The sequence below is a fragment of the Coffea eugenioides genome, chromosome 11, assembly GCF_003713205.1.
Source record: "Coffea eugenioides isolate CCC68of chromosome 11, Ceug_1.0, whole genome shotgun sequence".
Taxonomy (NCBI): domain Eukaryota; kingdom Viridiplantae; phylum Streptophyta; class Magnoliopsida; order Gentianales; family Rubiaceae; genus Coffea; species Coffea eugenioides.
The window spans coordinates 23,063,313-23,088,532 of record NC_040045.1 but is presented as its reverse complement, the minus strand read 5'-3'; the positions used below and the strand labels follow the sequence as shown (position 1 = coordinate 23,088,532).

The 25,220-nt window shown below is 34.4% G+C and overlaps 1 protein-coding gene and 1 non-coding gene across 2 annotated transcripts in view; one reads left to right on the top strand and one right to left on the bottom strand.

The window, feature by feature from the left end:
• The window catches only part of LOC113752073 (probable LRR receptor-like serine/threonine-protein kinase At3g47570), a 46,269-nt gene that overhangs the window by 6,617 nt on the left and 14,432 nt on the right, over positions 1 to 25,220 (top strand). The window lies entirely within an intron of this gene.
• LOC113754543 lies at positions 187 to 291 on the bottom strand. Its single transcript, XR_003465226.1, has one exon. It is a non-coding gene; the product is annotated as a small nucleolar RNA R71 (small nucleolar RNA).

Here is a 25,220-nt window from a genome sequence, read left to right as displayed (position 1 = left end):
GGAAATTTGTGATACAATTAAAATGAATGGAGTTAGTGATGATGCTATAAGGCTAAGATTGTTCCATTTTCATTGAGAGATAAGGCCAAACTTTGGCTACACTCTCATGCTCCTAATACTTTCACTGGATGGGATGAACTATCAAGAGCATTCTTAAATAAGTATTTTCCACCAGGTAAGACTGCTAAGTTTAGAATGGATATCACTGTTTTAGTCAAATGAAGGAGAATCATTATATGAAGCATGGGAAAGGTTTAGAGATTTGCTTCGGAAATGTCCACATCATGGACTGCCGGAATGGTTAATCATACAAACCTTCTATAATGGTTTAGTTTTTTCTACTAAAACTATGATCGATGCAGCTGCAGGTGGAGCTTTAATGGGTAAATCACCCCAAGAGGCCTCATAATTTGATAGAAGAAATGGCAGCAAATAACTACCAATGGGCCAATGAGAGAGGTAATACAAGACGTCACGCAGGTATGATAGAAATGGACACTCTCAATATGCTGAGTGCTCAAATGAATAATGTGATGAAGTTGCTAAATAGACAAGGTGGAGTTGGTCCAAGTTCATCTAATGCACATGTAGCGTGTTGTTCTATATGTGGAGGTGAACATGATAGTAATGAGTGTGTTGATTCTGAGCAGGTACAATTTGTCAATAATTACAACCGAAATGCTCCAAATAATCCCTACTCGAATACTTACAATCCGGGGTGGAGAAATCATCCAAACTTTGGATGGAAAGATCAAGGCAATCAACAAAGGCCAACCAATCCGCCGGGATTTCAACCAAGGCAACCACAGGCTGAAACTAAACCAAGTTGGGAGATCGCGGTGGAAAAACTTGCTAAGGTGACTTCGGATAGAATTCGAGCGAGTTGAGGGGCGGTTGGACCAATTAGCTGGGATGTACAGAAACTTGGAGGTTCAAATTGGTCAAATTGCCAATGTGATCAACAATAGAAACCCTGGTGAATTACCAAGTAAAACCGAAGTGAATCCGAGAGAGCATGTCAATGCAATCATTCTTAGAAGCGGTAAAACGGTTGAGGGATTCGATTTTGAAAATTCAGGTGGTGAAAAAGACAAGAAGCAAGAAATTGAAGGGGAAGCAAGAAAGTCAAAATGATCATGTTATCATTGATATTGATGCACTTCATCCCAAATTAAATTCTAAATGTTGATACCTTTTCCTCACAGGTTGAAGAAAGATGGACAGGATCGGGAGTTTGAAAAGTTCTCCAAAATGTTTAAACAATTGCACATTAACATTCCTTTCATTGATGCTATAACACAGATTCCCTCTTATGCACGTTTCTTGAAAGACATCATGTCAAAGAAGAGGAAAATTGTAGATAATGAGATGATAGCATTAACGAAAGAGTGTAGTGCATTGATTAAGAATAAACTCCCTCCTAAATTGAAAGATCCGGGAAGTTTTTCTATTCCTTGCACTATTGGTCAATTGCATTTTTCTAATGCTTTATGTGATTTAGGTGCAAGTGTGTCACTTATGCCGTTATCGGTTGCCCGGAGATTGGGACTTCAAGAGCTAAAAGCTACCATATTACATTGCAATTGGCGGATCGGTCAATCACACGTCCCATGGGTATTTTGGAAAATGTGCTCATAAAGGTAAGACAATCTATAATACCTGTGGATTTTGTTGTCTTAGATATTGAAGAAGATGTGAGAATGCCAATTATTCTAGGACGACCGTTTTTAGCCACTGCACGAACTATGATTGATGTAGAAAAAGGTAAGCTTATATTACGGGTTAATGGTGAGGAATTGGAATTCAATTTGGAAAATAAAGAAGGGAATATAGAGCCTACTGCTCTTGTTTCTAATATGCCATATGATGAAAAGGTTAACCAAGAAAGGACCGAAGAAGTTAAATTTATAAATGTCCTTGGTACTAACTTTCATGGTGTAGGAACAAAGGAGGAGAAGATAAGGATGGAAGTTGGCTTAATAAATTCTCCATTCCATGAAGAAAATGGTGAAAAGTTGAGCCAATTCAGAAAAGACAAGCAAAATCCACTCCAAGGTGAAGTTGAGCCTCTCTATGACAAGTCTAATATTCCTCCTTGGCATTTGAGGAAATTGGACTATGAAGATCAATGCATGGTTCACCACATGGTGGATTGGCTCGGGAGTTTCGACCCATGGGGAGAAAATCTCTCTCTAATGCTCTAAAGTGATTCAACTTTTTCAGTCGAGCCAACGACTATAAACAAAAGCGCTAATTGGGAGGCAACCCAATATTTAGGTTATATTTGTTAACTTGGTGTGATTTTGTGGTTTGAATCAATGTTTTAGCTAAATTGTTGTTTTTGTAATGTAGGGTTGGCAATTGAAGGCAAGGATGACCAATTGAGTACAAAAAAGGCGAACTTTGATCAAACAACTCAACCCCTCGATTTGCGTTAAAGGTGTTTTTGATTCATTATAAAGGGGTAAAATGCATGTTTTTAATGTTTTACATTTGTTCCAGCCATTAAAATTGGCAAACAAATGATCTATGATGCATTTTGAGTCATTGGGGTACCTTTTGTAATTTTTCAAAAGTTGAAATTCTGCTAAAAATCGAAGCAGAAAACGCGTTTTCCAAGAAAACGCGACTCAAAGTCGCGTTTCTCATAATCGCGTTTTCGATTCTGCACCTGCAGAACAGAAAACGCGCCTTCAAAACGCGACCTAAAGTCGCGTTTTAATGGAAGTCGCGTTTTCAAGCCTGGATCAAGACTCAAAAACGCGACTTCAGAAACGCGACTCAAAGTCGCGTTTTCCATCACAGTCGCGTTTTCATTCCTGCAAGATTTGTGCAGGAAACGCGACTTCAAAAACGCAAGTTGAAGGCGCGTATTTAGTCGCGTTTTCCGTGTCTGAATATAGCCTTCAGAAACGCGATTTCAGCCTTTCTTCTTCACTTCTCCAATTTTTCCAGCCGCGTTTTTCCCTCTTCCTTCTACCCAACTCACAAATTTTCATTTATACTCCATAATCTTGCTAGAAATCATCACCCCAACACCTTTTGAGCTTCATACAACCTTTTTAACCGATTAAAATCCAAGAAAAACACCTAAAATCAGGTTTTTGAGGGATTGAAGGTTAGGGTTCTTAAACTCTAATTTCTTCAATTGGAGGTCAATTGGAGGTTGTTTCATAGGGCTTTTTGCATTTTTAGCATCACCAAACATCCTTCTACGTGATTGAGGTAAGTTTCTTCATCAAATCTTTTGATTTTAGAAGTTCATATTTTTTATCCTGAGCTATCTGACATCTTTTAATTTCGAAAATTTGATGAGGTTCATGGCTATTTGTGATTTTATTCATGATTATTATGATTGTTTAAGCATGTTTAAATGTTTAAATGTAGCAATTTATTGGTTTTCAAGTACTTTAAAATTCACAATTGCTATATTTAGATGAAAATTGGAAAAAGGAACTAGGATGTTTTTGAGCCATTGGTGATGTTAAATTATGGTTAAAAAGGGTTAGTTGATGATGTTTAAGCATGTGCATTGTGTATAGTGAGTAATTTGGTTGATTTGGTGAGTTAGTTAGTTTAATTTTTGCCTAAACATGATTATAGCTAAAAGCATATTATTATTGTTAATTCTAAATAGTTATAATCATAATTGCTCCTATTTTCACTAATTGAATTATAATTGATACATATCTTGTGTAATTTGGTGATTTTGGGCAACTTTAGGCAGAAAATATGTCTTGTACGATCATTGAATGATTAGAACTTAAGCAATTGTATTTGAGGTTATTTGGATTAATGCTGAACTTTTGTTGCCAAAAAAATGAGTTGTAGTACATGTGAATAATTGAAATATTTTTTAGGTACTATGCCAAGAGGAAGAAGAGCGGTACTTTCATCCTCTAGTAGTGAGGAGAGGGAGGTTAATGAAGAGATGGAGGTGACTGAAGAGGAGAATTCACCTTCTCCTCCACCAATTAACCGTCGACCTGGTGAGGGCACCTCCCGTGGAGCGGGAAGATCGGTATTTGACAGTGCTAGGTTCAACACTCGCAGGAATCAGGAGTGGCATGAGGCGCGTGCTAATTTGGAGTTTTTGTTTGAGATGCACGTCAGTCCACCAGTTGAGATGATGTACAACATCTCAGAAGCTTTTGCTCAGCTAGGATGGGCTCCGATTCTCACCCTTCCAAACCATTACTACCCAGACCTGGTGCGCGAGTTTTACGCCAACATTGAAAGTAAGGCGCGCCATAGTGGAGAAATAATTGAGTCCTGGGTGCGTGGAAGACGAATCACCTTGTCACGGCAAGATTTGGCTGCTATTTTGGGGTGTATGGATGACGGACGTCCAGTAGACTTGAAGAAGGAGTTTGTTCCCCCGAATAGGAGGTGGGATCCATCATTGGCCATGGCTAGGTTTGGTCTCGAGTACCAACCTTTTCGCTCTACCAGAAAGGAGACTATATTGGCAAATGTATTCGAACCTCGTCATCGGCTTATCATTTACATGATGGCTCACAATGTCATCCCAAAGAAGACGGGGCACACGGAGGTTCGCAAGAGCGATATTTACTTCCTTGATTACATGTTCCACAACCGAACTTCCCCGTATGCTCGAATTTCATTGCCGAACATCATCATCAGCCACATTAGGTCTACGGCGAGGCGTAAGACAACTTCTTTCAAACTTTCATTTCCTCGTCTACTGACTTTAATCTTCCCCCGTTTTGAAGTTCCCTTGGAAGGCATGCGGCGGGAGTATGTTCCACCACGTGCTGAGATGACTATCACTACTCTTCGCCGCCTTGGTATTGGCACGGGAGACATTCCACGCCCTGTTCAGGAGCGGAGACAAAAGGCTAGACATGGTCGCGATGGAGCTGGACCATCTACTGCAGCACCACCTCCTCCTCCGCCACAGACCAACTGGCAGCGGCTTTTCGGTCGCTTGGACGACATCGACCATCATTTAGCCCGACTGGATACTCGCCTAGACCACATTGAACATCATCTGGGCGTACATCCACCTCCTGTCAATGATGATGAAGATGACGATGAAGGGGATGATTGAGGCTGCCCCTTTGGCTGGCTTTTCTTTTGTTTGTTTGTTTGCTTGTTATTTTTATCTTTTGTTTGAAAAATGTTAACTTACATTCCTTATTTTGAATATTGGAACTTGTGGCAGTAACTAGTAGATCGTTGACTGTGGATGGTTGAGCGGTCGATGACTCATGATTCAAGGCTTCACTGGACTGCAGTCATCTCACTTGGGGAGTCACTTGTTCCTTTCTTTTGTTTCTTTTCTTTTCTTTCCCTACACATTGAGGACAATGTGTATTCTAAGTGTGGGGGAAGAAATGTGTGGTACTTGTGATTTTAGTTGTGTTTGATATAATTCTTGTGCTTAAATGGTGTTTCTTGTGGTTGCTGGCAGGGAGATTTAGTCCACTTTTAAGGGGAGACTCTGTCAAAATTTTTCCAAAACCTTATACATATATATGTTATTAACTATAATAAATAAATAAAATTTTGTCACTTATCCTTTTGAAATAAATATATGCGGTTTTGATACTTCTTTTCTCATAAAATTTGGAAATGATTTTTATGTGATTATAATTTTTACATCTATAGGAAAGTATATCTAGTAAAGTGGAGAAAATTATGCCTACATTTTGTATATTTGATGAAAATTCTTCTTTTTATCTAATTTTATAAGATAAGAAATTAATATGGTTAATAAGTGTCATACTCTTCTCATGATTACTCTTAGAGGGAATTTTATTATATATTGTTAAAGAAAAAAAAAATGGTTATTCTACTCCAATGATTCTCGTACCGAGTAACCGGGGGTTGGCATCTACAAATGTCGACATTCGCGTAAAAAGGTACTTGAATTAAGAGTATGCAAAGCAACTTGAGTATGTGAAATGTTGAGTAACCGGGGATCTGCATCTAAAAATGTTGATCTTCGCGTCAAAAGGCATTTTTCACAACTTAAGTAATATTTAATCCTTAAAATATATATATATATATATATATATATATAAAAGTAAATTAAATCCCTCTTTAAGAAAAATAAGAAGTTGATCATGAGATTAGTTAGCATCTTTATTGACTATAGGAGTTGCTTGCTTGCGAAATTGGATAAAAATAAGAAGTTGAGTTGAATTGGTAAAATTATGGTATACTTGGCTCTTCTTTGCTTGATATTATGAGTACTTGAACTTAATGGAAAGATCACATAAGGGTTATTTACCTTGATTCAAGGAAATGAAGTTGAAATACTACATATGTTTATTTTCAATTTTTGGATCATTGATGGTTGGAATTTTATATTGCTTGAGGACAAGCAATGATTCAAGTGTGGGGGTATTTGATAAGAGTTTATTTTACGTATTTTTAAGTGCATTTTATTAGTTAATTTTGAGTTGATTATTTAGTTTTATAATTAAAATAAAGAGGTTTTTGGTAAAATTATATATTTTTGGTAAAAGTGGATAATATTGCATTTCTATTGATTTTAATAGTAAAAACTTCATTTTTATGCAGGAATAATGAATCAATCACCAAAGGAGGTCAATTGAGGTGAAAAATAGAGATTTGGTGATGAATTTAAGTGGCAACAAGAAGAATGAAGTGAAAAACGTTCAAGTGAGGAAATGCAATACAAGTCAGTTTTGACACTTTTCAGTATTTTGACCATATCTGGAGCTACACTTATCGGATTGAGGTGATTTTTATACCATTTTAAAGCTAAGAAAGATACCTACAATTCGTATGAAGACATCGAAATCCATTTCTGCCATCTTCATGGGCAAAACGTTGGAATACAGAAGCTGCACCCTGTGGTCGGAAGTTAAAACAGAGGTTTGAACAGGTGACAGTATTTCGATCATATCTCAGGCTACAAAGCTCCGATTTGGATGATTCTTGAAGCATTGGAAAGCTAACTCAAAGGGCTACAACTTTTGTGTTTTGCACAAAAGCTAGTTCGGCCTTTATGATAGAGAAAATCGCAGATGAAATAAGGCCAAAGTGAATACGCGAGTACACAAAACGTGACTTGTAACCGCGTTTTGTGTAGGCGCGTTTTATAGCCGAAATTCTGCAATTTGACTCAGCCAATTCTCTTGTGTTCATACCACTTTCCAGCTATAAGATGCAAGGGAATTCGGTGCACATGCTTCAGAAGACAAAAGGGCAAGAAAAGTGGCTTATTTTCAAGTCAAAAATATTGGTTTTTGACTATGCTAACAAAGTGGAGATTTGGGAATCAAAGGATAGAATTTGACTTGGAAAAATGGAGCATTTGAGTGTTTTTTATGCAGAGATATGGGGAGAGATCTGGGAACCATTCGTAGCTTAGCTTCTTACAGAAAAACATATTCTCTCTAGCTAGGTACTTGCAAGGGGCAATTGAGGTTTCATCTTGTAATCATCCAAGTTCAAGACAAAGGAGATTTTTGGAAGGCTTTACCATATCTTGGCTAAGACTTTCTTTATTCCTCTTGTATTTGTAATTCATGATGATTTACATTAATGAAGTTATGAGTGTTTCATCATTCATGAGTAGCTAATTTCCTTTATCTAGGGAGTAGATGAAGCTTATGGCCAAATGATATGAAGTGATTGTGATTTATGCTTGTTATGTCTTGTATTAACTTATCTACTTGTGTATGTTGGATTACTTGTTGTTGCTTGATCACCAATAGTAGGTTTATAGTTGTTTTTACTCATTGAGAAATGGTAAAAATAATGGAATGACACAAGTAGAACTTGAGTTGTATATTCATGAGAATAGAAATACATTCAAGTGGATGAAATCTGCATTTCATGTGTAAATAAGAACAGATTTAGTATTTACCAAGAGATTAGGAAAAACTAATCTGTTTTAACCCATTATTATCATGAGAATGTGAATTTGGTATTTCTGGAAATGAATCCTTGGTTAAACAAGAGCAGTAACAAGTGTTGAATTAATTCATTTTAGATCTTTTGAGTCATAAGTGGAATCTACGTCCCTAGATCTTAATATTTAGTGAATTCTACTCCTATTGTGAAATTGCATTTATCTATTTAAGAATTTTTGTAGTTGAATTAAAATCTGAAGTTTCTGCTCAAATTAATTGTAAGTCTAAATAATAGAGTAAATTAGTATCTAATAATTGTTTTAATTGCTCCTCGTGGGATCGACCCGATACACATCTTGTACTACAATTGCGACCTGTATACTTGCAGTCCAACGGGTGTAAAATCGGAATTAAACTTGCATTGATAAAAAAATTCCCGTCACTATACTAATGAACTAAGAAAAACTAGTGAAGACTACATTTTTGGTGAGTTTCTCTAGCATTCCAAAGTTATGCAAATGTTCTCCAAAGGCCTCTATTTATAGAGGAATTCAAGAGTCAAATGAGTTGTTAAAGTTGTCATTTTTTACTCTTGAATCTTCCATGAGTTGTCTTTCCAACTTTCCAAATCTTTCTTGATCAGATACAATCGAGATTGATAGCTGGAATTGAGTTGAAAAAGTTGTGTGAAAGCAAGGCAAGTTGATGAGCAAGTTGCAGAAAATAGGTGAGAATACGCGACTGTAACCCACGTTTTCATTGAGTCGCATTTTCATTTCTTCACTACTTCAACTGCTATTTTCTCAATGATCGAGGCCTAACTAGCTCTTGTGTAAAACATGAAAGTTGTAGATCTTTGAGTTAACTTTCTAATGGCTTAAGAATCATCCAATTTGGAGCTCTGTGGATCAAGATATGACCAAAATACTAAAGACTGGTCAGAGCTCTGTTCCAGCTTACGACCACAGAATTTGCTCTTCTGTATTCCGATTTTTGGACAAGGAAAACAACTGATCTGGACTTCCATATCTTCATATCCAATGTAGATCTATCTCTTAGCTTCAAAATGGTTCAAGAATCACTTCAATCAGATGCTTGTATCTCAAGATATAGCTGAAATACCACAAGGTGTCAAAATCGTGAAACTTGCTCTATTTTGTTCTTGCTTGCATTTCCTCTTTTGCACTTCATATCTTCTTTTTATCACTTTAAATCATCATCAATCATCCAATTATCTTGTCAAATCTCTCCCTTTGATGATTGAATTCTTAAACCTACAAAAACATAAAGTTTTTGCCGTAAAAGTTCATAGAAATGAATTTTCACACTTTAAACCATAAAATGCATATTTTCACTAGAATCTTAGTTTATTAGCTATAAAACTAATTAAAACACACCAAAACTAACTAATAAAACAGACTTAAAACACGTAAAATATCTACTTGTCAAATCTATCTTTAGGTGATTCATTCTGGTTTAGCGCATTGTCAATTTCTTTAGACATTGAGGTGAATCTTTTCTCATAGGCTCTATTACCATGAATCTATAGGCCTTGCTATTTTGTGCATATTCTAAGAAAATGCACTCAACACCTCTTTCACCTAATTCCTTTCTTAGATTCAGGAATTTTGACAATGGCTCTACAGCCCCAAACTCTCAAATGTTTGAGATTCAAATTTCATTTGTACCAAAGTTCATAAGGAGTTATAGAGCACCTTTTGTTTGAAACTTATTTAACATGTAAAAAGCTGTAAATACAACTTTTCCCAATAAACCTTAACTTAAACCATAATTTGATAGCATTGCATTCACCATTTCCATAAGTACTTTATTTTTCCTTTCAGCCACACTATTTTGTTGAGGTGTGTATGGAGCGGTAACTTCATGCTTAATACCACTGGACTCGAAAAATTCCTTTTGATAGTATTCCCCACCTCGGTCGATTCTTAAACATTTAATTAAATTGCCACATAAAAGTTCCACTTCTTCTTTGTATATCTTAAGCATATGCATGATTTCATTTTTTGAATGTAACAAATATACAAAACAAAATCTAGTGCAATCATCAAAAAAGGTGGCAAAATATTTGTTTCCCTCTAAAGATATGGTACCATACAAATCACAAATATCACTATGAACAAGATCTAACTCGTTTGTTTTCCTTTCAATCTTTGGAAATGGATTTCTAGTTATTTTTGTTAACAAGCAAGTAATAATATTTACCATCCTCCTTTTGGACACTTTTACAAAGGATAACATCGGCCTCTCCCATGTCCTTCATTTCAAACTTGCATGATAGCAACTTTTTGGTCTCATTGACTTGTTCTAATTCAGTACCAATGATTAATGTATCATCCACATACAAGTATAATTAGGTGTCAATCCCACAGGGAAGACTGTAATTACCAGTGTTTTTCGAATTCCTTTATTGTTTAGACTACCATAAACATAAAAGTAATGAAAATTAGCACTAGAAAGCTCTTAGAGATATGGAATTCCTTACTACTCTTGCAAATGAGATTACCGGTTAAATGAATGCTATTATCTTGGCTAGTTATGGCGTAATTTCCTAATGTATGTGAAACCTACGCTCGTAGTGAATCAACTATACTTGTAACTAAGCCATACCTACTCTCGTGGTTATGAAATCAACTACAAGTTCATTTCTTCTATGAAATTACATGAAACAAATCACTTAAGCCACAAAGGTGCTCCTCTACTCTCGTGAGTGAACTTCCTAGGTTTATCACTTCCTTGAACTAGTGTTAAATTCCAATTTTCATTGCAAACTTAACACCTTTAGATAATCACAACTAATGGCTGGTTAATCATGATTAGAAAAGGAAAAGTGATAAATAACTTGTTCAAAATAATATCATCACATAACCAAATAAACATCACTTAACAAGATATAGCAAATTCATCCACAACTCTAGGCATAAACTTTAACTAAACATGTTAAAAATACAAATTCAAACTTGTATTATAGCTAAACACGAAATCTAATACAAGAGAGAAAGTAGTAGAAGAGATATCACCCTTGTCACATGAGATCAACCTCTCCATCTTTGCTTCTCAATTTTCATCCAAATCTAGCTACAAATATAAGAAGGATAAACGACTCTACCTATACTATACTAATGAACTAAGAAAAACTAGTGAAGACTACATTTTTGGTGAGTTTCTCTAGCATTCCAAAGTTATGCAAATGTTCTCCAAAGGCCTCTATTTATAGAGGAATTCAAGAGTCAAATGAGTTGTTAAAGTTGTCATTTTTTACTCTTGAATCTTCCATGAGTTGTCTTTCCAACTTTCCAAACCTTTCTTGATCAGATACAATCGAGATTGATAGCTGGAATTGAGTTGAAAAAGTTGTGTGAAAGCAAGGCAAGTTGATGAGCAAGTTGCAGAAAATAGGTGAGAATACGCGACTGTAACCCACGTTTTCATTGAGTCGCATTTTCATTTCTTCACTACTTCAACTGCTATTTTCTCAATGATCGAGGCCTAACTAGCTCTTGTGTAAAACATGAAAGTTGTAGATCTTTGAGTTAACTTTCTAATGGCTTAAGAATCATCCAATTTGGAGCTCTGTGGATCAAGATATGACCAAAATACTAAAGACTGGTCAGAGCTCTGTTCCAGCTTACGACCACAGAATTTGCTCTTCTGTATTCCGATTTTTGGACAAGGAAAACAACTGATCTGGACTTCAATATCTTCATATCAAATGTAGATCTATCTCTTAGCTTCAAAATGGTTCAAGAATCACTTCAATCAGATGCTTGTATCTCAAGATATAGCTGAAATACCACAAGGTGTCAAAACCGTGAAACTTGCTCTATTTTGTTCTTGCTTGCATTTCCTCTTTTGCACTTCATATCTTCTTTTTATCACTTTAAATCATCATCAATCATCCAATTATCTTGTCAAATCTCTTCCTTTGATGATTGAATCCTTAAACCTACAAAAACATAAAGTTTTTGCCGTAAAAGTTCATAGAAATGAATTTTCACACTTTAAACCATAAAATGCATATTTTCACTAGAATCTTAGTTTATTAGCTATAAAACTAATTAAAACACACCAAAACTAACTAATAAAACAGACTTAAAACACGTAAAATATCTACTTGTCAAAGCTATCTTTAGGTGATTCATTCTGGTTTAGCGCATTGTCAATTTCTTTAGACATTGAGGTGAATCTTTTCTCATAGGCTCTATTACCATGAATCTATAGGCCTTGCTATTTTGTGCATATTCTAAGAAAATGCACTCAACACCTCTTTCACCTAATTCCTTTTCTTAGATTCAGGAACTTTGACAATGGCTCTACAGCCCCAAACTCTCAAATGTTTGAGATTCAAATTTCATTTGTACCAAAGTTCATAAGGAGTTATAGAGCTCCTTTTGTTTGAAACTTATTTAACATGTAAAAAGCTGTAAATACAACTTCTCCCCAAAAACCTTAACTTAAACCATAATTTGATAGCATTGCATTCACCATTTCCATAAGTACTTTATTTTTCCTTTCAGCCACACTATTTTGTTGAGGTGTGTATGGAGCGGTAACTTCATGCTTAATACCACTGGACTCGAAAAATTCCTTTTGATAGTATTCCCCACCTCGGTCGATTCTTAAACATTTAATTAAATTGCCACATAAAAGTTCCACTTCTTCTTTGTATATCTTAAACATATGCATGATTTCATTTTTTGAATGTAACAAATATACAAAACAAAATCTAGTGCAATCATCAAAAAAGGTGGCAAAATACTTGTTTCCCTCTAAAGATATGGTACCATACAAATCACAAATATCACTATGAACAAGATCTAATTCGTTTGTTTTCCTTTCAATCTTCGGAAATGGATTTCTAGTTATTTTTGTTAACAAGCAAGTTCTATATTTACCATCCTCCTTTTGGACACTTTTACATAGGATAACATCGGCCTCTCCCATGTCCTTCATTTCAAACTTGCATGATAGCAACTTTTTGGTCTCATTGACTTGTTCTAATTCAGTACCAATGATTAATGTATCATCCACATACAAGTATAATTAGGTGTCAATCCCACAGGGAAGACTGTAATTACCAGTGTTTTTCGAACTCCTTTATTATTTAGACTACCATAAACATAAAAGTAATGAAAATTAGCACTAGAAAGCTCTTAGAGATATGGAATTCCTTACTACTCTTGCAAATGAGATTACCGGTTAAATGAATGCTATTATCTTGGCTAGTTATGGCGTAATTTCCTAATGTATGTGAAACCTACTCTCGTAGTGAATCAACTATACTTGTAACTAAGCCATACCTACTCTCGTGGTTATGAAATCAACTACAAGTTCATTTCTTCTATGAAATTACATGAAACAAATCACTTAAGCCACAAAGGTGCTCCTCTACTCTCGTGAGTGAACTTCCTAGGTTTATCACTTCCTTGAACTAGTGTTAAATTCCAATTTTCATTGCAAACTTAACACCTTTAGATAATCACAACTAATGGCTGGTTAATCATGATTAGAAAAGGAAAAGTGATAAATAACTTGTTCAAAATAATATCATCACATAACCAAATAAACATCACTTAACAAGATATAGCAAATTCATCCATAACTCTAGGCATAAACTTTAACTAAACATGTTAAAAACACAAATTCAAACTTGTATTATAGCTAAACACGAAATCTAATACAAGAGAGAAAGTAGTAGAAGAGATATCACCCTTGTCACATGAGATCAACCTCTCCATCTTTGCTTCTCAATTTTCATCCAAATCTAGCTACAAATACAAGAAGGATAAACGACTCTACCTATACTATACTAATGAACTAAGAAAAACTAGTGAAGACTACATTTTTGGTGAGTTTCTCTAGCATTCCAAAGTTATGCAAATGTTCTCCAAAGGCCTCTATTTATAGAGGAATTCAAGAGTCAAATGAGTTGTTAAAGTTGTCATTTTTTACTCTTGAATCTTCCATGAGTTGTCTTTCCAACTTTCCAAACCTTTCTTGATCAGATACAATCGAGATTGATAGCTGGAATTGAGTTGAAAAAGTTGTGTGAAAGCAAGGCAAGTTGATGAGCAAGTTGCAGAAAATAGGTGAGAATACGCGACTGTAACCCACGTTTTCATTGAGTCGCATTTTCATTTCTTCACTACTTCAACTGCTATTTTCTCAATGATCGAGGCCTAACTAGCTCTTGTGTAAAACATGAAAGTTGTAGATCTTTGAGTTAACTTTCTAATGGCTTAAGAATCATCCAATTTGGAGCTCTGTGGATCAAGATATGACCAAAATACTAAAGACTGGTCAGAGCTCTGTTCCAGCTTACGACCACAGAATTTGCTCTTCTGTATTCCGATTTTTGGACAAGGAAAACAACTGATCTGGACTTCAATATCTTCATATCAAATGTAGATCTATCTCTTAGCTTCAAAATGGTTCAAGAATCACTTCAATCAGATGCTTGTATCTCAAGATATAGCTGAAATACCACAAGGTGTCAAAACCGTGAAACTTGCTCTATTTTGTTCTTGCTTGCATTTCCTCTTTTGCACTTCATATCTTCTTTTTATCACTTTAAATCATCATCAATCATCAATTATCTTGTCAAATCCTCCTTTGATGATTGAATCCTTAAACCTACAAAAACATAAAGTTTTTGCCGTAAAAGTTCATAGAAATGAATTTTCACACTTTAAACCATAAAATGCATATTTTCACTAGAATCTTAGTTTATTAGCTATAAAACTAATTAAAACACACCAAAACTAACTAATAAAACAGACTTAAAACACGTAAAATATCTACTTGTCAAAGCTATCTTTAGGTGATTCATTCTGGTTTAGCGCATTGTCAATTTCTTTAGACATTGAGGTGAATCTTTTCTCATAGGCTCTATTACCATGAATCTATAGGCCTTGCTATTTTGTGCATATTCTAAGAAAATGCACTCAACACCTCTTTCACCTAATTCCTTTTCTTAGATTCAGGAACTTTGACAATGGCTCTACAGCCCCAAACTCTCAAATGTTTGAGATTCAAATTTCATTTGTACCAAAGTTCATAAGGAGTTATAGAGCTCCTTTTGTTTGAAACTTATTTAACATGTAAAAAGCTGTAAATACAACTTCTCCCCAAAAACCTTAACTTAAACCATAATTTGATAGCATTGCATTCACCATTTCCATAAGTACTTTATTTTTCCTTTCAGCCACACTATTTTGTTGAGGTGTGTATGGAGCGGTAACTTCATGCTTAATACCACTGGACTCGAAAAATTCCTTTTGATAGTATTCCCCACCTCGGTCGATTCTTAAACGTTTAATTAAATTGTCACATAAAAGTTCCACTTCTTCTTTGTATATCTTAAACATATGCATGATTTCATTTTTTGAATGTAACAAATATACAAAACAAAATTTAGTGCAATCATCAAAAAAGGTGGCAAAATACTTGTTTCTCTCTAAAGATATGGTACCATACAAATCACAAATATCACTATGAACAAGATCTAACTCGTTTGTTTTCCATTCAATCTTTGAAAATGGATTTCTAGTTATTTTTGTTAACAAGCAAGTTCTATATTTACCATCCTCCTTTTGGACACTTTTACATAGGATAACATCGGCCTCTCCCATGTCCTTCATTTCAAACTTGCATGATAGCAACTTTTTGGTCTCATTGACTTGTTCTAATTCAGTACCAATGATTAATGTATCATCCACATAGAAGTATAATTAGGTGTCAATCCCACAGGAAAGACTGTAATTAGCAGTATTTTTCGAACTCCTTTATTATTTAGACTACCATAAACATAAAAGTAATGAAAATTAGCACTAGAAAACTCTTAGAGATATGGAATTCCTTACTACTCTTGCAAATGAGATTACCGGTTAAATGAATGCTATTATCTTGGCTAGTTATGGCGTAATTTCCTAATGTATGTGAAACCTACTCTCGTAGTGAATCAACTATACTTTTAACTAAGCCATACCTACTCTCGTGGTTATAAAATCAACTACAAGTTCATTTCTTCTATGAAATTACATGAAACAAATCACTTAAGCCACAAAGGTGCTCCTCTACTCTCGTGAGTGAACTTCCTAGGTTTATCACTTCCTTGAACTAGTGTTAAATTCCAATTTTCATTGCAAACTTAACACCTTTAGATAATCACAACTAATGGCTGGTTAATCATGATTAGAAAAGCAAAAGTGATAAATAACTTGTTCAAAATAATATCATCACATAACCAAATAAACATCACTTAACAAGATATAGCAAATTCATCCATAACTCTAGGCATAAACTTTAACTGAACATGTTAAAAACACAAATTCAAACTTGTATTATAGCTAAACACGAAATCTAATACAAGAGAGAAAGTAGTAGAAGAGATATCACCCTTGTCACATGAGATCAACCTCTCCATCTTTGCTTCTCAATTTTCATCCAAATCTAGCTACAAATATAAGAAGGATAAACGACTCTACCTATACTATACTAATGAACTAAGAAAAACTAGTGAAGACTACATTTTTGGTGAGTTTCTCTAGCATTCCAAAGTTATGCAAATGTTCTCCAAAGGCCTCTATTTATAGAGGAATTCAAGAGTCAAATGAGTTGTTAAAGTTGTCATTTTTTACTCTTGAATCTTCCATGAGTTGTCTTTCCAACTTTCCAAACCTTTCTTGATCAGATACAATCGAGATTGATAGCTGGAATTGAGTTGAAAAAGTTGTGTGAAAGCAAGGCAAGTTGATGAGCAAGTTGCAGAAAATAGGTGAGAATACGCGACTGTAAACCACGTTTTCATTGAGTCGCATTTTCATTTCTTCACTACTTCAACTGCAATTTTCTCAATGATCGAGGCCTAACTAGCTCTTGTGTAAAACATGAAAGTTGTAGATCTTTGAGTTAACTTTCTAATGGCTTAAGAATCATCCAATTTGGAGTTCTGTGGATCAAGATATGACCAAAATACTAAAAACTGGTCAGAGCTCTGTTCCAGCTTACGACCACAGAATTTGCTCTTCTGTATTCCGATTTTTGGACAAGGAAAACAACTGATCTGGACTTCAATATCTTCATATCAAATGTAGATCTATCTCTTAGCTTCAAAATGGTTCAAAAATCACTTCAATCAGATGCTTGTATCTCAAGATATAGCTGAAATACCACAAGGTGTCAAAACCGTGAAACTTGCTCTATTTTGTTCTTGCTTGCATTTCCTCTTTTGCACTTCATATCTTCTTTTTATCACTTTAAATCATCATCAATCATCCAATTATCTTGTCAAATCATCCAAAATTTTTGCCGTAAAAGTTCATAGAAATGAATTTTCACACTTTAAACCATAAAATGCATATTTTCACTAGAATCTTAGTTTATTAGCTATAAAACTAATTAAAACACACCAAAACTAACTAATAAAACAGACTTAAAACACGTAAAATATCTACTTGTCAAATCTATCTTTAGGTGATTCATTCTGGTTTAGCGCATTGTCAATTTCTTTAGACATTGAGGTGAATCTTTTCTCATAGGCTCTATTACCATGAATCTATAGGCCTTGCTATTTTGTGCATATTCTAAGAAAATGCACTCAACACCTCTTTCACCTAATTCCTTTTCTTAGATTCAGGAACTTTGACAATGGCTCTACAGCCCCAAACTCTCAAATGTTTGAGATTCAAATTTCATTTGTACCAAAGTTCATAAGGAGTTATAGAGCTCCTTTTGTTTGAAACTTATTTAACATGTAAAAAGCTGTAAATACAACTTCTCCCCAAAAACCTTAACTTAAACCATAATTTGATAGCATTGCATTCACCATTTCCATAAGTACTTTATTTTTCCTTTCAGCCACACTATTTTTTTGAGGTGTGTATGGAGCGGTAACTTCATGCTTAATACCACTGGACTCGAAAAATTCCTTTTGATAGTATTCCCCACCTCGGTCGATTCTTAAACATTTAATTAAATTGCCACATAAAAGTTCCACTTCTTCTTTGTATATCTTAAACATATGCATGATTTCATTTTTTGAATGTAACAAATATACAAAACAAAATCTAGTGCAATCATTAAAAAGGTGGCAAAATACTTGTTTCCCTCTAAAGATATGGTACCATACAAATCACAAATATCACTATGAACAAGATCTAATTCGTTTGTTTTCCTTTCAATCTTCGGAAATGGATTTCTAGTTATTTTTGTTAACAAGCAAGTTCTATATTTACCATCCTCCTTTTGGACACTTTTACATAGGATAACATCAGCCTCTCCCATGTCCTTCATTTCAAACTTGCATGATAGCAACTTTTTGGTCTCATTGACTTGTTCTAATTCAGTACCAATGATTAATGTGTCATCCACTACAAGTATAATTAGGTGTCAATCCCACAGGGAAGACTGTAATTACCAGTGTTTTTCGAACTCCTTTATTATTTAGACTACCATAAACATAAAAGTAATGAAAATTAGCACTCGAAAGCTCTTAGAGATATGGAATTCCTTACTACTCTTGCAAATGAGATTACCGGTTAAATGAATGCTATTATCTTGGCTAGTTATGGCGTAATTTCCTAATGTATGTGAAACCTACTCTCGTAGTGAATCAACTATACTTGTAACTAAGCCATACCTACTCTCGTGGTTATGAAATCAACTACAAGTTCATTTCTTCTATGAAATTACATGAAACAAATCACTTAAGCCACAAAGGTGCTCCTCTACTCTCGTGAGTGAACTTCCTAGGTTTATCACTTCCTTGAACTAGTGTTAAATTCCAATTTTCACCTTTAGATAATCACAACTAATGGCTGGTTAATCATGATTAGAAAAGTAAAAGTGATAAATAACTTGTTCAAAATAATATCATCACATAACCAAATAAACATCACTTAACAAGATATAGCAAATTCATCCATAACTCTAGGCATAAACTTTAACTAAACATGTTAAAAACACAAATTCAAACTTGTATTATAGCTAAACATGAAATCTAATACAAGAGAGAAAGTAGTAGAAGAGATTTCACCCTTGTCACATGAGATCAACCTCTCCATCTTTGCTTCTCAATTTTCATCCAAATCTAGCTACAAATACAAGAAGGATAAACGACTCTACCTATACTATACTAATGAACTAAGAAAAACTAGTGAAGACTACATTTTTGGTGAGTTTCTCTAGCATTCCAAAGCTATGCAAATGTTCTCCAAAGGCCTCTATTTATAGAGGAATTCAAGAGTCAAATGAGTTGTTAAAGTTGTCATTTTTTACTCTTGAATCTTCCATGAGTTGTCTTTCCAACTTTCCAAACCTTTCTTGATAAGATACAATCGAGATTGATAGCTGGAATTGATTTGAAAAAGTTGTGTGAAAGCAAGGCAAGTTGATGAGCAAGTTGCAGAAAATAGGTGAGAATACGCGACTGTAACCCACGTTTTCATTGAGTCGCATTTTCATTTCTTCACTACTTCAACTGCTATTTTCTCAATGATCGAGGCCTAACTAGCTCTTGTGTAAAACATGAAAGTTGTAGATCTTTGAGTTAACTTTCTAATGGCTTAAGAATCATCCAATTTGGAGCTCTGTGGATCAAGATATGACCAAAATACTAAAGACTGGTCAGAGCTCTGTTCCAGCTTACGACCACAGAATTTGCTCTTCTGTATTCCGATTTTTGGACAAGGAAAACAACTGATCTGGACTTCAATATCTTCATATCAAATGTAGATCTATCTCTTAGCTTCAAAATGGTTCAAGAACCACTTCAATCAGATGCTTGTATCTCAAGATATAGCTGAAATACCACAAGGTGTCAAAACCGTGAAACTTGCTCTATTTTGTTCTTGCTTGCATTTCCTCTTTTGCACTTCATATCTTCTTTTTATCACTTTAAATCATCATCAATCATCCAATTATCTTGTCAGATCTCTCCCTTTGATGATTGAATCCTTAAACCTACAAAAACATAAAGTTTTTGCCGTAAAAGTTCATAGAAATGAATTTTCACACTTTAAACCATAAAATGCATATTTTCACTAGAATCTTAGTTTATTAGCTATAAAACTAATTAAAACACACCAAAACTAACTAATAAAACAGACTTAAAACACGTAAAATATCTACTTGTCAAAGCTATCTTTAGGTGATTCATTCTGGTTTAGCGCATTGTCAATTTCTTTAGACATTGAGGTGAATCTTTTCTCATAGGCTCTATTACCATGAATCTATAGGCCTTGCTATTTTGTGCATATTCTAAGAAAATGCACTCAACACCTCTTTCACCTAATTCCTTTTCTTAGATTCAGGAACTTTGACAATGGCTCTACAGCCCCAAACTCTCAAATGTTTGAGATTCAAATTTCATTTGTACCAAAGTTCATAAGGAGTTATAGAGCTCCTTTTGTTTGAAACTTATTTAACATGTAAAAAGCTGTAAATACAACTTCTCCCCAAAAATCTTAACTTAAACCATAATTTGATAGCATTGCATTCACCATTTCCATAAGTACTTTATTTTTCCTTTCAGCCACACTATTTTGTTGAGGTGTGTATGGAGCGGTAACTTCATGCTTAATACCACTGGACTCGAAAAATTCCTTTTGATAGTATTCCCCACCTCGGTCGATTCTTAAACATTTAATTAAATTGCCACATAAAAGTTCCACTTCTTCTTTGTATATCTTAAACATATGCATGATTTCATTTTTTGAATGTAACAAATATACAAAACAAAATCTAGTGCAATCATCAAAAAAGGTGGCAAAATACTTGTTTCCCTCTAAAGATATGGTACCATACAAATCACAAATATCACTATGAACAAGATCTAATTCGTTTGTTTTCCTTTCAATCTTCGGAAATGGATTTCTAGTTATTTTTGTTAACAAGCAAGTTCTATATTTACCATCCTCCTTTTGGACACTTTTACATAGGATAACATCGGCCTCTCCCATGTCCTTCATTTCAAACTTGCATGATAGCAACTTTTTGGTCTCATTGACTTGTTCTAATTCAGTACCAATGATTAATGTATCATCCACATACAAGTATAATTAGGTGTCAATCCCACAGGGAAGACTGTAATTACCAGTGTTTTTCGAACTCCTTTATTATTTAGACTACCATAAACATAAAAGTAATGAAAATTAGCACTAGAAAGCTCTTAGAGATATGGAATTCCTTACTACTCTTGCAAATGAGATTACCGGTTAAATGAATGCTATTATCTTGGCTAGTTATGGCGTAATTTCCTAATGTATGTGAAACCTACGCTCGTAGTGAATCAACTATACTTGTAACTAAGCCATACCTACTCTCGTGGTTATGAAATCAACTACAAGTTCATTTCTTCTATGAAATTACATGAAACAAATCACTTAAGCCACAAAGGTGCTCCTCTACTCTCGTGAGTGAACTTCCTAGGTTTATCACTTCCTTGAACTAGTGTTAAACTCCAATTTTCATTGCAAACTTAACACCTTTAGATAATCACAACTAATGGCTGGTTAATCATGATTAGAAAAGCAAAAGTGATAAATAACTTGTTCAAAATAACATCATCACATAACCAAATAAACATCACTTAACAAGATATAGCAAATTCATCCATAACTCTAGGCATAAACTTTAACTAAACATGTTAAAAACACAAATTCAAACTTGTATTATAGCTAAACATGAAATCTAATACAAGAGAGAAAGTAGTAGAAGAGATTTCACCCTTGTCACATGAGATCAACCTCTCCATCTTTGCTTCTCAATTTTCATCCAAATCTAGCTACAAATACAAGAAGGATAAACGACTCTACCTATACTATACTAATGAACTAAGAAAAACTAGTGAAGACTACATTTTTGGTGAGTTTCTCTAGCATTCCAAAGTTATGCAAATGTTCTCCAAAGGCCTCTATTTATAGAGGAATTCAAGAGTCAAATGAGTTGTTAAAGTTGTCATTTTTTACTCTTGAATCTTCCATGAGTTGTCTTTCCAACTTTCCAAATCTTTCTTGATCAAATACAATCGAGATTGATAGCTGGAATTGAGTTGAAAAAGTTGTGTGAAAGCAAGGCAAGTTGATGAGCAAGTTGCAGAAAATAGGTGAGAATACGCGACTGTAACCCACGTTTTCATTGAGTCGCATTTTCATTTCTTCACTACTTCAACTGCTATTTTCTCAATGATCGAGGCCTAACTAACTCTTGTGTAAAACATGAAAGTTGTAGATCTTTGAGTTAACTTTCTAATGGCTTAAGAATCATCCAATTTGGAGCTCTGTGGATCAAGATATGACCAAAATACTAAAGACTGGTCAGAGCTCTGTTCCAGCTTACGACCACAGAATTTGCTCTTCTGTATTCCGATTTTTGGACAAGGAAAACAACTGATCTGGACTTCAATATCTTCATATCAAATGTAGATCTATCTCTTAGCTTCAAAATGGTTCAAGAATCACTTCAATCAGATGCTTGTATCTCAAGATATAGCTGAAATACCACAAGGTGTCAAAACCGTGAAACTTGCTCTATTTTGTTCTTGCTTGCATTTCCTCTTTTGCACTTCATATCTTCTTTTTATCACTTTAAATCATCATCAATCATCCAATTATCTTGTCAAATCTCTTCCTTTGATGATTGAATCCTTAAACCTACAAAAACATAAAGTTTTTGCCGTAAAAGTTCATAGAAATGAATTTTCACACTTTAAACCATAAAATGCATATTTTCACTAGAATCTTAGTTTATTAGCTATAAAACTAATTAAAACACACCAAAACTAACTAATAAAACAGACTTAAAACACGTAAAATATCTACTTGTCAAAGCTATCTTTAGGTGATTCATTTTGGTTTAGCGCATTGTCAATTTCTTTAGACATTGAGGTGAATCTTTTCTCATAGGCTCTATTACCATGAATCTATAGGCCTTGCTATTTTGTGCATATTCTAAGAAAATGCACTCAACACCTCTTTCACCTAATTCCTTTTCTTAGATTCAGGAACTTTGACAATGGCTCTACAGCCCCAAACTCTCAAATGTTTGAGATTCAAATTTCATTTGTACCAAAGTTCATAAGGAGTTATAGAGCTCCTTTTGTTTGAAACTTATTTAACATGTAAAAAGTTGTAAATACAACTTCTCCCCAAAAATCTTAACTTAAACCATAATTTGATAGCATTGCATTCACCATTTCCATAAGTACTTTATTTTTCCTTTCAGCCACACTATTTTGTTGAGGTGTGTATGGAGCGGTAACTTCATGCTTAATACCACTGGACTCGAAAAATTCCTTTTGATAGTATTCCCCACCTCGGTCGATTCTTAAACATTTAATTAAATTGCCACATAAAAGTTCCACTTCTTCTTTGTATATCTTAAACATATGCATGATTTCATTTTTTGAATGTAACAAATATACAAAACAAAATCTAGTGCAATCATCAAAAAAGGTGGCAAAATACTTGTTTCCCTCTAAAGATATGGTACCATACAAATCACAAATATCACTATGAACAAGATCTAACTCGTTTGTTTTCCTTTCAATTTTCGGAAATGGATTTCTAGTTATTTTTGTTAACAAGCAAGTTCTATATTTACCATCCTCCTTTTGGACACTTTTACATAGGATAACATCAGCCTCTCCCATGTCCTTCATTTCAAACTTGCATGATAGCAACTTTTTGGTCTCATTGACTTGTTCTAATTCAGTACCAATGATTAATGTGTCATCCACTACAAGTATAATTAGGTGTCAATCCCACAGGGAAGACTGTAATTACCAGTGTTTTTCGAACTCCTTTATTATTTAGACTACCATAAACATAAAAGTAATGAAAATTAGCACTCGAAAGCTCTTAGAGATATGGAATTCCTTACTACTCTTGCAAATGAGATTACCGGTTAAATGAATGCTATTATCTTGGCTAGTTATGGCGTAATTTCCTAATGTATGTGAAACCTACTCTCGTAGTGAATCAACTATACTTGTAACTAAGCCATACCTACTCTCGTGGTTATGAAATCAACTACAAGTTCATTTCTTCTATGAAATTACATGAAACAAATCACTTAAGCCACAAAGGTGCTCCTCTACTCTCGTGAGTGAACTTCCTAGGTTTATCACTTCCTTGAACTAGTGTTAAATTCCAATTTTCATTGCAAACTTAACACCTTTAGATAATCACAACTAATGGCTGGTTAATCATGATTAGAAAAGGAAAAGTGATAAATAACTTGTTCAAAATAATATCATCACATAACCAAATAAACATCACTTAACAAGATATAGCAAATTCATCCATAACTCTAGGCATAAACTTTAACTAAACATGTTAAAAACACAAATTCAAACTTGTATTATAGCTAAACACGAAATCTAATACAAGAGAGAAAGTAGTAGAAGAGATATCACCCTTGTCACATGAGATCAACCTCTCCATCTTTGCTTCTCAATTTTCATCCAAATCTAGCTACAAATACAAGAAGGATAAACGACTCTACCTATACTATACTAATGAACTAAGAAAAACTAGTGAAGACTACATTTTTGGTGAGTTTCTCTAGCATTCCAAAGTTATGCAAATGTTCTCCAAAGGCCTCTATTTATAGAGGAATTCAAGAGTCAAATGAGTTGTTAAAGTTGTCATTTTTTACTCTTGAATCTTCCATGAGTTGTCTTTCCAACTTTCCAAATCTTTCTTGATCAAATACAATCGAGATTGATAGCTGGAATTGAGTTGAAAAAGTTGTGTGAAAGCAAGGCAAGTTGATGAGCAAGTTGCAGAAAATAGGTGAGAATACGCGACTGTAACCCACGTTTTCATTGAGTCGCATTTTCATTTCTTCACTACTTCAACTGCTATTTTCTCAATGATCGAGGCCTAACTAACTCTTGTGTAAAACATGAAAGTTGTAGATCTTTGAGTTAACTTTCTAATGGCTTAAGAATCATCCAATTTGGAGCTCTGTGGATCAAGATATGACCAAAATACTAAAGACTGGTCAGAGCTCTGTTCCAGCTTACGACCACAGAATTTGCTCTTCTGTATTCCGATTTTTGGACAAGGAAAACAACTGATCTGGACTTCAATATCTTCATATCAAATGTAGATCTATCTCTTAGCTTCAAAATTGTTCAAGAATCACTTCAATCAGATGCTTGTATCTCAAGATATAGCTGAAATACCACAAGGTGTCAAAACCGTGAAACTTGCTCTATTTTGTTCTTGCTTGCATTTCCTCTTTTGCACTTCATATCTTCTTTTTATCACTTTAAATCATCATCAATCATCCAATTATCTTGTCAAATCTCTCCCTTTGATGATTGAATCCTTAAACCTACAAAAACAT